The sequence below is a fragment of the Aphis gossypii genome, chromosome 3 (assembly GCF_020184175.1).
Source record: "Aphis gossypii isolate Hap1 chromosome 3, ASM2018417v2, whole genome shotgun sequence".
In the NCBI taxonomy this organism is placed as follows: domain Eukaryota; kingdom Metazoa; phylum Arthropoda; class Insecta; order Hemiptera; family Aphididae; genus Aphis; species Aphis gossypii.
Window position 1 is genome coordinate 8,533,368 of NC_065532.1, and position 17,758 is coordinate 8,551,125.

The 17,758-nt window shown below is 22.1% G+C and overlaps 1 long non-coding RNA gene across 1 annotated transcript; it reads right to left on the reverse strand.

The window, feature by feature from the left end:
- Positions 1-7,706: 7,706 nt before the first annotated feature.
- Positions 7,707-16,492, reverse strand: LOC126550891 (uncharacterized). Its single transcript, XR_007604949.1, has 4 exons — positions 16,302-16,492; positions 13,180-13,287; positions 12,988-13,085; positions 7,707-8,262 (listed from the first exon to the last, which is right to left on the reverse strand). It is a non-coding gene; the product is annotated as an uncharacterized LOC126550891 (long non-coding RNA).
- Positions 16,493-17,758: the final 1,266 nt, after the last annotated feature.

The window sequence follows — 17,758 nt, forward strand, 5'->3', positions numbered from 1 at the left end:
ATAATAATTACGTTATAGAATTTAGTTATAGTTCATTAAATAAGTGAATTTTAAATTTAATTTAGTTCAAAGTTTACATTATGGATATGGTTATAGTATTATGTATAGGTACGGTACTGTAATTGTACTATATAATTAATAATATTACTCTGTTATTTGGAACTCTTTTGACTTTTATTATACATTTTTTACGACATAATTCTTATAAATCTATACCTTAAGTATTAAAATTATTTGATAGTGTCTTGAGTACATCATATAAAGATATGCTGATAATTAATTTATTATTACAATATTACTTAAACATGGGACAATAATACAATTCATTATTTTAATTAGTATATAACCAATAAAATAAAAGTCAATTTGGAGCGACTAATAATGACATTTATAGCGAAGTAATATTGTGGAGTTTATAACTTAATTATTCATTTGATATTCGATAAATGTAAGTGTAAAATTGAGTATAATTTAAAAAACATTTTAAAAACATTGATCACAATTTACATTTACATATTATTATCATGTAAAAAAAATAATGCCTTCACTACTGAACAGACTAGGTATACCATCATTTTAATAAAATAAATGTCTGTACACATTATACTACATACGCGTCTATTTGTATGCGTTCATGTGAAGTGAGGCGTTTTAATTATAAAATGATGTATTTTATTTTTTGATATTAACTAACCTAACCTTTTTATGATTTTATATTATACATTTCATTTTTTATAATATTCCCAAAATGATAATCTCCCTTTAATATGATATGTTATTTTATTTTAAAATGATTCTCTTGAGTTTGCACTTTTGTATATAATTGTGAAAAATAGGTAAGCAATAGTAGGTACCGCTCTACAGTACCTATATATGTCTTGTGGGTCATTACTCATTATTATTGAGTTTCCTTCAACAACATCCAAATACCTGCCATTTTAACCACAAAATACTTTGTGTTTTTCGATTTCAATTAATCGTGTAGATACTCATCTACAAAAAATAATACGCTCCGCTCAGAATCTAAAATACATTAATCTAATTATGTTTTATATGTAATATTGTAAGCTTCACATTTCTAAAATAGCATGTAGGTAAAAAGACATTGGTGATTTATTTTCATAGTTAAAATAGTTTAGTTAAGTGAAGTAGTACTAGAAGTTTAATAATTGTAGGGAAATACAAATTAAAATCTCGTTTAATTTTCGTTATGTGCACACTACCCAGATATAAATGTTGAAAACTTACATAACAATAATTTGATTAAATTCAAATAATTAAATTGATACAATAGCCAACAACGTATAGGAATATTCATGTATTCTGCTTTATCATTATAAATTTTATACGAAAATACCTATTTGAAAAATTCACAGCTATTTTGATGGATTTAAGTTCAGTGTGATAAGTAATAACTAGTACATAAGAAGTGTTAATAATATTCATAACTATCTACCTATATTCCTAATATATGAAATTTCAGTTTTTTTTTTAATGACAGATCAATTAGCTACATATTTATAAATCTTTAAAGAAAAAAAATGTGTTACTATAATATGTATTAGGTACTTACGTATTAAAGCATCCTTATGTTATGCGTACCAAGACCAAATAAGAGTAATTTTATGTAATAATATAATAATGTGAATTATTTTATGCTTTTATGATAATCTAATAAATATTTTATAAGTATAACACTTACTTTGTTAATTTCAATCAGATTGATACAAAATATAAATTTTTATCTATTTAAATTAAAAAAAAAAAACATACATGGTTGTGGTTTTTTCTAACTTTTTATTTTTGTTTACAAATCTAAAATACTTTAGTATAAGTATAAAAAAAATCTCTGATAAGTTAAACCAATAGTGGGGGCTTACATATTTGAATAAACAAATGTTTTCCTCAATATTATGATGATTGCTACAATAACTAGTAGATTATGCTAATACGTTTATAATTATAGATATAAACAAAATTATTCTCATGATAGTTTTTTTGGTTTATTGCTTTTTATCTATTATGATCACACGAACATTATGAAAATTCAAGGTCAACCGTTATTTTTTATTATATAAATAATGTGACTAATATTAAGTTTATAGATACGTTAAGACTTAATTATAAATAATATATCATCCGGTTGTATCAGATGTAAGTAACTACCTAATATTATAAGTTGTATTTGTATAGTATATTATTGTTATGTAGGTATTTCTCAGTTAAGAAATTATGATACTTTAAGGTTGGTACTATTTTTGATCCATTCGATGTGGAATGATAATATTATAATGTTTGTTAAAATTTGCACTGAAATCAGTGTTCACATAGTTTAAAAAAATAGGTAAGAATTTTTAAAATGAATATTTTACTGGTTTTAAATATGACTTATTCGTAATTTTAATGAAATGAAAAAAATACATTTGCGATGATTTTTTGGTTTTTATTAAAATAATGTATAATTATATTTTAAATGTTAGGTTGGCTGTGGAAAAATATTGAATTGGTTAGAGTTTTAAATTTATTTATTTATGAAATGTAAAAATGATATGAGAACGACTAACATTTTTATTCTTCACATCTTTGAGTTGGGTTAGGTTAGAATTATAAACATTTTATTCTATACAATAAACCATAATAATTCAGTTTTAAAAACTAATAAATATTACTTAAAATAAATATAAAATTATTATAATTTAGTTAAACAATTTATAGAGTTCATATAGAGCTACTTTTTCAGTTTTGTATTTTTGTCTTTTCAATTTATAAAGGTAGAGGACATACTATTTACTATGTCTATAACTATGTATGTATAACACATATATGCAATTAATTATTTAAAAACAAAAAATAAGGAGCTTGGGATACCTACTATTAGTATATACAATATACATACATAATATGCGAATTCCATTCAATTACATATTATTAGTTGCGTAGGATTGTAATTTGTAAAAACTTAAAATATAAAAATATACACTAAATTAAAAACATACTCAAAACATTTAAAACTACTTTTATTTACATACAATATAAAGTTTAAACAGTACAGTACAATAATTATAAAGTGATCTACAGTTTGATATATTTAATTTAGGTTTAGATATAGTTATAATTTTTAAAATAACGGAAAATCTGAAAATCTGCAAAAAATACATTTTTGAAATAGGTAGTTTTGCAATAATTATTCTTCAAAAATTTGGTAGTTGATGTAAATATAACTTTTTAAAAATAAAAAAATACTTTATTTTAATTTTATTTTAAACGTTGTTTAACCTGACATATTTGACAGCTATCTGGGCAGGTATTAGTTATTATTAAGTTATTTCTAAATGTTTTAAAATAAACATATACAGGTACTCAACAACAATATGTAATTGACTGCTTATAAAGTAAATTACATTAAAAGTCATCATGTTTAGTTATAGCAAGACATGTTTTTATATATCTGTAAACTATAAAGATCGGTCATTAACCGCGAGTACCAACAATACAACGGATAAAAAAATACTACACTATATCCGGTTCATCTATTATTCATCTAAAATTTAGTATAGGTACGTATAAAATGAAAATCAAATAGCTAGTGTTCATTCAACATTTTATATTATGTTTGAATATTATAAGATAAAAAATATTGCAATTACCTGTATAATTATAATTTATAAAGTAGTTGTTTTGTCATATTTCAAATATCCGCAGTTATTCGTCATAATTTGTTGATCGAAGGCTGAAGACATCTTAATCTTAACATTTATTGGACTTCCTATTATTTTTTAATTTATTCAGTTTATTAATTATTTAAACTTAAATATTTATATTATATTTTTTAAACCACTGTTATCATAGAATTTTTAATGTAGTGCTAATAATATGATTAGAACAAATTTGAAATTTACTACAAGTATAAAAATTAAATCCATAAAGTTTCAAAATATTTTTTCAAAAATATTTGATTTAAACTAAATAGAATGTAAAACCAAATATATTTAAGTATAAAAATATTTTTTTTTGAAGGCATTGTATTAAATTGACACAAAACTTACAAGTTGTAATGCGATATGTTTTTACTTATTTTGAATTTCTTGATTGGCTTTACAATTTCATAATATGGGAATGTATTTAATACAAGTATCTACAACTTAAATTTTCATCATCGATAAATACTGTCATAAATTATTATTTTTATTGTTAATTAAAGTTTACATAGATTATAATTTTTGGTAAGTACTGAGTTACTTGTCCTTGTATTGTCGATCATCGAAACTCATAATTGGTAAGCACAATAATGGTTAACAAGATATTTTAAACAAATAAAATATTTTTTCGCAATTACATTTTATTTTGTGCTAGAAAATCTTTTTGAAGTAAGTAATCAACTACTGAACTACTGAATTGCGCGATTGTCATACAAAATCAAGTAGGTGGCTACATATAGTTTTAGTTGTTAGGAACTTAATACTAACGTATGCATTTTAACAAGGTTACGTATTATTTTCTAATATTATTAAAATAATTTATAATGTATTGTCTAATATAATGAATAGACACTAAATATATAAATATTAATGTAAACAAATATTGACTGTTGTGTAATATTTATTGGGTAGTTGAGTGATAATTCTTAAATCTAAAATTGTTAACATGGTGATATGAGCTTATAATATTTTGATGTTTATGATTAATTCTCAAATTTCAGTAATAGTTAAGTATATCAATTTTAAAATTTACATAGAGATGATACGTTAACCTCGTTTTTTTTTATCACAATAACAGGTATTATGTTTATGATTTATTTTCAGTTATTTTACCTATTTAGTACCCATTATTAGAATCTATATCATACATTTTTTAAAAATGATTGTTTATTACTGTACCAGCTACCCAAACTGCCAACTATCTATTATAAGGTTATGTTGATGCATAATATATTATAGTAACTACACGGTAATTAAATATGTTTATTGATACACAAGAAGTTTACTAATAGTTTTATAGTAAAATTACATATTTTGAATAATGAGATCATAGAAAAACACTACTCTGTTTATATAATATAATGTGACAGTTAAAGTACATATATTTAATTTTAAAAAATGTAAATGGTATTCAAATAATTTGAGTGAGATTTAGTTGAAGATTATATTTGAAGAATAATTATCACATTACAGTCGAACTTGGTTAACTCGAACTTCTTTAACTTAAAATCATTGATACCTCAAACTTTTTAGTAAAGTCCTAGAATTTTCTATTCAAACAATAAGAAAATCTTGTTCAACTCGAAAATTTTAGTGAATAACTTAAAGACTCAATTTTTTTATAAAATTATGATATCCCCCTTAAAAGTGTACTGAACCCTTCATTCTCATTATTGCATAAGCACAAATACATTTTAATAAATTAAGACGATTTAACAAAAATAACTAGAGGTTAGTGATGAAATTTTTGAAGCTTTCAATAAAATTGAACGATTTACTGCAAATACTGTGATCAACAGTAAAACTTAAATAGAAATAAATACTTTTCTTAAAGAATTTTCTAGCCTAATTTTTGTTCATAACTTTTTAAAATTATACATACGAGTATTAATAAATAATAATTGTAAATATATGAATCAATAAAAATTTATATTTTATTTTTAGTTATTTTTTTTCCATTCAAATTAATCATTGAATTTATACTGAATAATTCGCTTATAATTATTAAAAAATCATATAAAAATAATAAATGTCGAGACGCTGCGTGTCTCATTCTTCATTTGTATACGTCACTTTTTGAAAATATGGTAAGTGGGTAAGAGGGGTTTGAAAAAACATGGTGTTATAATACTTATATGAAAAGCTAATGAATACATAATTAGGTAACTTCAATAACAAATTATTTTCCGGAAAGATGTATTAGTGAAATAAATACCACATTGGAATTGGATAACTTTTTACCATTACTTTTCATGTATTCTTTGTTCTAGAGCGTAACTTAATTTGAGAGGTTTAACGTTTAACTAAGTATGTTAGTGTGTGCAATACTTCAGTCTATAATTTTAGAGCCACAATTATTATCGCGCTATGAAATTCTAATTATATTCTCATTTTTATTGTTTCGTAGGATTATTATTAAAAATATTATATTAATAGAATAATAAAAACAAATAATTAAAAAAAAAAAATAACTTGACTACCCAATGTTGGACTTTAATCAAGAAAAAAATGTTTTAAATTTGTAAACTTTTTAACTTGGATTTGTACTGTTGTAGTAAATAGGTTCACTATTAAGAATTTAACATTCTTAGTGAACCAAAATTAAATGATGTTTATTATTTTATTTCAGAAACTGAGATTAAAAGTAAAAAGAGTTTTCCTCTGAGGAACCCAAAAAAGCGAATATTTTCAGATTTTAAAAACTAAACTAAGACTTGGATCACGGGGATCATTAACGATGAACCTATGTACAGTATTGTTGAAAAATATTGGCTATTGCCTATTACCAACCATCATAATAAAAAATTCGATAATTTGAATGATCTTTTATTAATTATTTATTATGATTTTTCTTTTTCTTTAGAGTTATATATATATTTCAAAGTAAAAATCGATAAAATTAAGAATTTTTAAATAATGATTAATGATCATATTGAATTAAAAAAAAATTACATGAAAAATCTCAATTAAGTTTTATAAATTCATGATGAAATAAAATATTTTTTTATTTCTTATCACATATCTAACTATGTCGTTACTTTGAACAAAATTCATGTTTTTAAATGAAAAAGGGTGGTCAAGCGGGTAACGCTCTGCTATATAGTAGGTTAGGTTAGTTAAATTTGAATGTAATGATAGGTATCACTATATACGAAAAACAATCCTGAACGGAGATGATTTGTCAGCTTAAAATAAATATTTTTCAGCTGGTGGCAAAAAAGATGGTACATGTTTTAATGGCCTGAATACTCCAAAATTAAATCATGTTCAGAAAATACCAACTTAAACAACTAGTGTATGTTTCAAGTTTCTACGATTAGTCATTTTTAACTACAATAAAAATTATTTGATAGTAAATCGTTATTTTATGCATGAATTTTTTATTTCGTAAAAATTTAAATTTAAGATAAAACTTTTTAAATTGACAACGGTCAAATTCTTTTATAATTATTGTAAGCCAAACTTATTAAAAACCTTGTATTGCATTTTAAAATCTTAACTACTTATACAAACATTTTTGTAATTTTTTAACTACAAAATAACTTGCAAATATTCATGATTTTGATAAATTTTTGTCAATATTTAAATTTCAAACGCTAACAAAAATAAATTAAACAATTGTGCATGTATATTCTTAAAATTTTTGAATCACTATTAGTATAACTCATTAAAAACTGTATTAAATTTCCAAGTATTTTGACTAAACCAAAAATTGTTTATCGATATATACATATAAAAAAAAACTAAAAGAAACCTATCTCTATAATGCACTAAGGATATTCAATTTTCCACCAGAAACCATCCTTGAAGTTTTAAATTGAAGTATTGTTTCGAAAATTTATATTTTATATAAAAACAATAACATTACAATATACAGACATAAAAACAAAAAAGACACACATCATTCTTGATCAATGCATTCCTTACTTTGTTCAGAATGTAAAATGATTACTTTTCGTCTAGACAGATTAAACTAGTATACTATATTTTTTAATACCTACTACCAACAATCTACATGAGTGTCCTACCGCATATTTTACTTTTTAAATTTTTAAATTTTATTGGTATTATTCATTATTTAGGTATCTATAATACAATTAAATGTAATAAATATTTGTTTTATATCTATTTTACCTTTCAAAATTATTAATATTATTAAATCATCTGAAAATATTTATTATTTATAGATTTTATAAATTTCAGATTTTAGATTTCAAATAGAGTAATATGAATGTATTCATTTTACAATGATGTATGTTTTTTTTTCTGTCGACCATTATCTATTAGAACAGTAAACCCCTAGATTTCTGGTAGGAATGTGAATCTATTTGGTAAAAGCGGGTAAAATAAATTACTTTAATGACAATATAAATATATCATAAAATATATTTGGTAACATACATGCTGACTTATTGTCTTTACTCAGAATCGTTATAAGTATACGAAGATTTATCATTTAATTATAAATTTAACACACACATTATATTATTAACTTACTTTTCAATAATGAGCTATACTCGACAATTACTGTATAATGGCGCAATTACTTAATTTATTTTTAGATCTGTGAATTATGTAAAAAAATCCATAATTAAAATAATATATTTTTTTCCCCAAGAAATGTTAACGTACATATTTTATTTTTAAGTATTCGTAACCGGATAGACAAGTTATACAAACGTTACAAATTAATAATAAAATTCAAGTAACTATAGCCAATATAGGTTATAAATGTTTTTATGTTTTACCTATTATTAAATAACTTATATTTTATTGTACTATATATTACAACAAGCTACAGTAGAAATGCTTATTGCTTAAAATATATAATCTGTTTACCTTGACACTTTTAAGTAAATTATTTTATTTATTTAATATACTTTTTTATTAATTTTAAAATTGTATGCGACAATAAAATAAAATAATTTATAATTAGTTTATCGTTGTATTTTTTTTTTATTATTGAATTAGATTAGAGAATAGTAAAATTTAAAAGTACTTATACTCAAACGAATTTTAATATCAATCCAATTTGTTCAACATTTTAATTTTTCATTTCATGATTATGATTAAGAAAATATGTAAAATGAAAAAAAAGTAGGTCAGCACATTTCGGTGGTGGATGTTTGTCGCCCCTTCGGTCCTCGGACAAGATAGTATAATTTTACTGTAGGTATTCGATTTGAATGCAATATGATTGCACTCGATAAAAAATGATTCTGAGCGGACACGAGGGGATCTTTTTTATTTAATTTTATTCGTTTCTATGATGATAAACAAAGCCATAATTATTTTACACCACATAATCGTGAAGTTGTACATTTTTTCTGCTTTAACCGCTTTTATTTCGAGAATCATTTCGAAAATCAAAAAATAACCTCTATAAAGTACCAGCTTAAGAACATTACCTTTCAGAAAATATGCAACACTTGTACTTTTGAGCAAGTTTAGGGGAAGAAAAAGTGTTTACAGAATAAAAAAGAAATAAACATTATTGTAAAACCAATACATTCCTCGCTCCGCTCAGAATCTAAAATACTTAGTTAATTTGTATAATGAAAAAAGTTTTGACGATTTTTAAGTAGAACACTCATAGTAAGTTGTCTATTATCACTCGTAAAAATATAGTATCCCTATCTTATAGTTATTGATTATAACAAATATAGTTTTATACATTAATATTTTTATTATTCTCATATTTAATCTTATTTTATGATTTTAGAATATTCATTCTTAAATTTAAACAATGTACAATGGTGTAATTCTCATTAGTTATATATACTACTAATTCAATATTGTTATAAATTATAATATTTATTAGATACTCGGAATCATAAATAAATCAAACTATTTTAATCAATTTAAGTAATTCGATAATTTTTTATGGATTTATGTTAAGTAACATTTACACATTATTCTATAAACTTTGGGTAAGTGAATAATATAATATTTCATAAAAAGGCTGTATAGTAAAATATCTCTATGTGATTATATTACTATGTCTATAAATACGGAATAATGAAATAAGTGATTTAATAAAAACTAAAACGTATTTTCACCTCCATATTTAATAATACTACATTTTTCTAAAATTTTTCGGGTAAAAACTATTTAATTAAATTTATTGTTTGGCTTTGTATGATCTTTTTAGACGACTAGTTTTACGGTTTTCACAAAAGAAGTTCATTTGCAAAATGTACGCGTACTGTTTAGTTATGCATGTGTAATGTGTGTGTGTATATATATATTATACATTTATACATACCTACATATTGTATTGAAATTGTCAGTACTCAGTAGTATAACAATCTTTAGTCAATCGCATCTGTTGTTCATTCTTTTAAGATGTCTAGGTTAGTCAGTCACAGTTAATTATGTACATCATAATTTAATTCTATCCATTCTTTTAATTATTGCTAAACTATACCATTTGGTACGATAACATTATTTTAATATTGAGTATAATAATTGTCATATTTTATATATTTATTTAAATTTTGAAAAATTCAGATTTCTTAAAAATATAAAATAACGGTTTTACTTGTGAATAAAACGCTGACTGATAGTTTGATATCATTAATTTGTTTTGAGGTAAAACTCTTTGAACAACTACATTTCAATACGTTTGTTTGTACATAGAATAAATGCTAATTTTAAGTTATATAACAACATTTTTAAAGTTAAACCATATTACCACTAATATTAAGTATTTTCGTTCATTTATTTTTAAAAATTGTCTAAACTTGTAATTATGACAAGATTTAAAGGTTTTTAATACTTTTGCAGTATAAGATTTTTAATTCGTTTAAGTCACAAACAATTAAGGGGATGTCAATGTAATATTTGTTTTCTTTCTTAGACCTACTCGCAATATAGATAAAACTCTTTCACCTAAAATCGTTTTTTTTTTTTTTATAATTTTCGAGTAATCTTTGAGTAAAATCATCTATTACAAAAATTATAGAAGATAATATTTTTGAGGATATTTTATATCGGTTTTATATTTTATTGTTATTTGATTTTAGAAAAAAATGTTGTAAATTTAAATGATGTTAAATTTTATTATTTTAAGACAATATTTAGACAAATTGATATGTCTTACTTTAAAAAATATTATTATCCATCGTTTTTGTAATAGGTAGTTTTGCTCTAAAATTATTCAAAAACATAAAACAAATGATTCTGCGTAAATGCATTTTTTCTATGTGGCACATGGGCCAGAGATAGAAAACAAAAAGACTATAGAGCTCTGAAATTCTCTTAAATTTTTAAACGAACATTATTATTTATTATTTAGATTAAATTAAATGGTTTAATTTAGATAATATGTTGTTTAAAATATAAAAGCTAACCAATAAAATATGTACAATAAGGTAATAATAAGTAAATTATCAGCTTCAATAAATTAAATTTTGTTAGAATGAAGAAATAAATAATTAAATATGTATATATATATATTTATAACATGGAGATAAATAATTTTTACCACTCTATTATTCTTATCTAAACTTAATATATACTGCACACATACGCGCGTGCACACTCACACACAATATATGTATGTTTAATATTTACTTGTAAATGATTATTAAAATAGTAATGAACTAATTCAAGATACCTATATTATATAGGTATATAAGCCCACATAGTTATACATTATATAAGTTATAAGCTTTACACACAGTGCACATTTTAATTCAAATTGATTTTTTTAAACTAATTGTAGTTATAGTAACAAAACTATAGAAAGAATTTACACATTTTTACTAGCTTTTATAATTTTAAATCATATTATGATTAATCCTAAATACATTTAATCAATATACTTTACACCACATTTAAGACATGAACTTTAAGTTGAAAATTTTTATCTTGTAAATTATTGATTTAAAAAAAAGAAAAGATATTATTGTTAAGAAAAAACCTCTTATTTTTATGGTCAAACTATATTGGTTAGTACAATTAACTAAATTTACAATAAAACCGTATTAATTATACGTACATTTTGAATTATGTATTGTATAAAAGTAATTTAAAACTATTTTTTTAATCTAGAAGCTCAAGTATTTAAACTATTATACAGTTAAACTTGATAAACATTATATAATATTTTTTACGCGTATTTAAATTTTTTAGTTTTTAAAAACTCATTTAAAAATAAATCAATTGTATTTATTATTAAGTCTTAAATTGTATTTTTGTGATCGAAAACGTTTAACATTCAAGAAACTTAACTCTTTTAAATTTTAGAATAAAATTACGAGTGCATAATCCTAAGTCAAATAACACAAACCATGTAACATAGATAATTGGTTATAAACAAATCGTGAGTTTTACTATCGTAAATACTGCTACTTGTAAAAATGTATTCAATATTCATAATTTTTAATAATTTAAACAATATACACATTATATGTCATGTAAGTTATATAATATTATATTGATGTATATGTATAAATTATACTTTATACATTTCATAAGATATTATATTAACTACTTTACATGGTTTATTTTTTTTTTTTGTACTGAATCATATCTAATCGTACCAAATAAGTTATCAACGTACAAACACCAACGAATAGTTAAATAACTGTACTATATTGATTTAATACTTTTTTCACAAAAATAATAAACTCTTTTTTTAACTAACAACTACCTACCAAATGGACCATTACGAAAGTATAATTATTTTACTGTTTTTGGTAAATAAATTTGGAATTAGAATTTTAAAACTATTAAACCATATAATAAAATATTTTATTTTGATAAAATCTGTATTTACAACCGATATGAACCACAAGTATGGCTTCAATTATATAGTAGATATAATATGATGTATCATTTATTTATTAAACAAATAATTTGGTTACTTACTGTTCGTTGGTAAAATTATGTAGTTATATTTGAATTAATTAGTATATTTAGTTGTAATAATATATATAACGAAATAGCTCATTTTAAGTATTAGCTGACACACTATTTAAGTTAATTACAGAAAATAATTTTGTTTCTGCAAATTAAAATTAATAGGATCAATACACTATATAAATTATATATAATTCATAATAGGTATAATAATATGTAGATGTTTTGAAATGTTAATACAAAAATAAATGGTAAATTAAACATTATTATGTTTTTAAATAAAACATTAAGGTATTTAATCTATTTTTTTTGTAAAATATGTATATATATATATATGTTTATATATATAATACAATAAATATCTTTTTAATTAAGTTTAATTATTTTAAATAAAAAATGCGACATAATTGGTTAATTAACTTACCAAAGTATGATGGTATTCATGTGAGTCCGGTGGAAGCCTTCCATTTTCATTATCCATGATTCTTAGTTATAATAACTTAAAATAACATTAATTAATATCTACAAAAAAAAAATTGATATATTTAATTTCAAATTTAAATTAAATATTCAAAATAATAAGGTAATAACAATAATTGTTTTACGTAATAATTACAAGCAACAATCAGGGAGAGCGTACACGACAGTTCTTCTCAACGATGACCACATGACTGTTGGTAATCTGTGGAATACATTATCTATAGTTGTAATACCGTTACAAAACCTAAGGGAATGTATCGCATTTCAAACAGTTATTTTAAATAATGAACTTACTATAAAATTAACTGTAGAAATAATGCATGCATATTGTATTAATAAAATTGTTTTAAATAAGTAATAATTTTTGCACATTATTAAACGTTTAACCACACGATTTTTAAAATAAATTGTATGTGTGTTTTTTGTATAAATTGTGATTTTACTATGAATCATAAAAATAAATAATAACATTGTAACATTAACAAAATTATGTATTAATAAAAATATTGAAACTCGTAATCAATACTTTTTAGTAAATATATCAATAAAATATAAATATAAAACATACATAATTCTTTGTATTTATAGATATTATTTTATATTATTGAACTGTTTTACGTACATACTGCTTATTATTAATCAATTATAATAAATACATCTTATAATGGTTACTCAAACATTTTACGATTTACCTAAAAAAGACGTTGGTATATACATAGATTAAGATGAAATGTAAATAAATTATGCATTGTGAAATCAAAATTAATTTTTGCTTCATACAATGAATTTGGTATTAAAGTTGTAATATGATGCTAATGTTTAATTGTTATTCAATTTTATTACTAGGACTTTTACATTATATATTAGATGAAAAATATACATTAATTACGGAAATAAAAATGTAAGATAAAAAAAAACAAACAACACAGAGTAAGTAAGCAAAATAATATTAAATAATTAATAGCTTAAAATAAAATAAAATATAGATTTATATAATAATTTGTATCCCCTCCTCTTACTAACAAGTAAATTTTGGAAATAAATAAATATTATTTTGTCTACTTAAAAAGTTATCAAATAATTATCTAAGTTATATTTTGATAACAATTTTAGTATGAATTATATTATATAAGTTGCTGGTAGGTCAGTAGTTTCATTGTTTTAGCAAAAATAATTTCACTTGCTATAGTTCCAATTATCTGACACCCAATCTAACGCTTTATTTTAACACAGCATTGCTAAACTATGTCATTTTATTATTTTAATGATTCAATAGAGAGAGTGGTTACAATTTTAATACCAACAGGAATATTATTAATTTACTGTGGATTCACACAGATAGCTATAATTTTATTTTATTTTTTGTTCGTATTTGGTAGGCAGGTATTTAGTATTGCATTAATAAATATGTTTTTCGATTGAGAAAATAAAATAGTTAGTTGATTTTATTTATTGTAGTTAAATTAAAATATTTATTTTAATCTAATATGGTGATACAAAAGTATAGATAAGTAATTTCTGTCAGTATTAGCTTATTTAAGACACGATGAAAAATAATAATGGTTTTTTTTTTATTTATTTATTATATAACGTTTTTTTCAATTTCTAAGTTAAAAATAACTATAATACAATAATTTTATTTATTCATTTTTCAGTTAACAAATTTACTTATCATTTAATGTATATAGTATACATATAACACATATTTATGTTATAATAAAAAAGGTAGTTTGAACAGTTTATTCAATAAAGGATAAAAGTAGATGAAGGTTATACCTATATACAATTATTAATAAACTACATGTCTATACCTATGAATATTAATTATACATTTAGGAGTGTAGGACGTATGTAGGCATGTGTAATTTTATATATACTTATTTTAGTTTTTACAATGTAGTTAATTTAACATAATATATTATATCTGTTTTTAATTATTTTAAAATAAATATAAAATAATAATTAAAAATATAATACTAAAACATAACATATTTTTACACACATGTTGGAAGAAGTCTTCCAAAAATTGTAATACTTTATTATACAGTCTCATATTTATATAGTACACTGTACAATGTACCTACATATTATATATTAAAATTAAAATTTTAAAGTATGCTGTATGTACTACCTACCAACAACAGTTATAATAGTTATATGTATTATATTAATTATTAATGATTCATCAATGGAAATTACCTATATGTTATTTTTGTTTATGTATAATTCTTTAAATAAGGGTTATGATTGCTAGCGAACAATAGTTGCAGTACCTCTGACTTTTCTTCTTATAAATTATAAAATATACAGACTATAATTAAAAAATATATATTTACAGTAAATTATTATAATTTATAGTAGATAGTTGGTCAATGGTTCGTCTTTTTGAAAGCAATAAGAATTCCTAACCGAAGACATATAAAATAAATATAAACATAACCATGCTTATGTTGAGACTTGTGTCTGATTGTAAACATGGGCGCCTATAAGTAACATTTTAGAGGGGTTAGAAATAAAAAAATTCTCAAATGTAAGGTAATAAAGATAATAATAATATTATGGTAATATTTATTGAGCTACAAGTTTTAAATATTTCTTGTCCGGGGGAGGCAAGTGCTCTATCTCGCTCCTCCCAATGGGTGCTCATGATTATAAAAGTCGCGGATCGACAATAGATATTGAGAATTTAGTAAGGCATAACCTAGAATTAGGAACATAATAACAAATCAAAATATAAATTACAGAACATAGTTACCTATTATAAACTAATGGAGTATTAAAAACGAATTATTAGTTGATAATTTATTTTCAATAAGCGTTTTTCAAAATCAATTTTTACTATTTAAGAGGAATATCCTACATATTGCCCAAATGAAAACTATTTCCATTAAATAGAACATAGATAAATCTAATATTGGACTTAAATTTTCAGTAAACAAAAGAGAAAAATATTATGTCGGATAAAATCTGATACCATCTTGGTTCATGTTTTAAATAAATAATATAAATGAGATAATGATACCGCATACAAATATATAAGTTATCATTTTATCGCATAAATACAAAATAATAGTAACAATCTTGTACTTTTATGTATATATGTAGTTTATTTTAAATAAATTGAATTTAAATTTTAAATGTATGACTTATCTGCAATTATATTATATTATATTTTTTTTCATTATATATAATATATATATATATGTCTTATAAATATAATTATTATACCTGCAACCTACGTAAATATAAATAACTTACTTAAATTGTAGTCTAGTTATCCATCAACCGAATAATTAATTTTAAAATTTAATCATTTTTTAGTTTAAAGTAAACATTTTTAATGAAGTGTTGTAAAATAAAAAAGTAAAAACCTATAAAAGGATCATTTAGTTTGTTTTTATTATATGTTGGCTAACGCCAACCATCTACTAAATGATGATAAACATTAATGTTATGTTTCCTATAAAGTAGAAGATATAATGTTGCTATTTTAATTTGTTTGTACTGCGATTAGTTTTTTATTTTTATAAACATAGCAAAAGATTGTTCTGTTGGTACATTATTACTATTGGTGGTTAGCTTAAATAAAAAAGATCGTATTATATGTTATGTATAACTATAATATAAGGTGAATAGTGGATACAATAACAAAAATTATAAATAAATTTTACTATTGTGTATTGCGTAGGTATACCTAATAAAATGCAATGAGACATTATACACCTTATCTTGATAAATAAGCTGACATTGAACTGTACATATAATGTCATTAGCTGAACTAATTTGAACCGTAATTTAATGGCTCAGATTTAATAAACACATAATATACTACGTAGGTTTATTAATCCAAAATGTATATATTACCATTGAGCATAATATATAATAAGTATACGACATGTGCATAACGATTAAAACACACATAATAACATATACCTATGTATATATTATATGAATAATTTTATTTCACTTGATACATTTTTAAATAAGTATCTACTATACTTTTTTTGTTAGATGTCTTATCTCGTTTGTTATTTGAACTTAACTTTTAAAATTATGTACCATCGTCACTTTAAAATATTATTTTATATTATTCAACACGGACACAGTTTTTCAAAATAATATTAATTATATTATATTAAAAAAACATAATATAAAAAATCCAAATAGGTATTAATAAAAACAATAATTGCAATACAGTACTGAAATTGCAATACAAAAAATTCATATGAATATACTGTTAAAAAATCAAATTATTGTTAAAAAAATGACCAAGTTTAAACAACTATGTCCAAAATGATTAGTAAATGCGGGAGCAGACTATTATAATATGTACGAGTGTACGACTTATCATAACTTATTGAAACTAACGTTGTAATAAAATTGAAATTCAATTAGTATTTCAATAAATGCACAATTCTCTATTTTTTAAAAAATAAACCTCTTAATAATTAATTGAACAATTCGTGTCTATAGATATACAATTTAAGTATTATCATGCTCTATGTAAATAATTATATAATTTATACTGCAGTGATATAGTTGAACTATGTTACCCAATTATCTGAAAGGTTATTGATTTGTATATCATTTATAAATACATATTTCGACTGAATTAAAGAATGGTATACCTAGCTATTTGCTATTGGTTATTATCGAAAATTATACTAACTGAATTAAGATATTTACGCTTTTCCTTTTTAACCGACAGTAGTTGA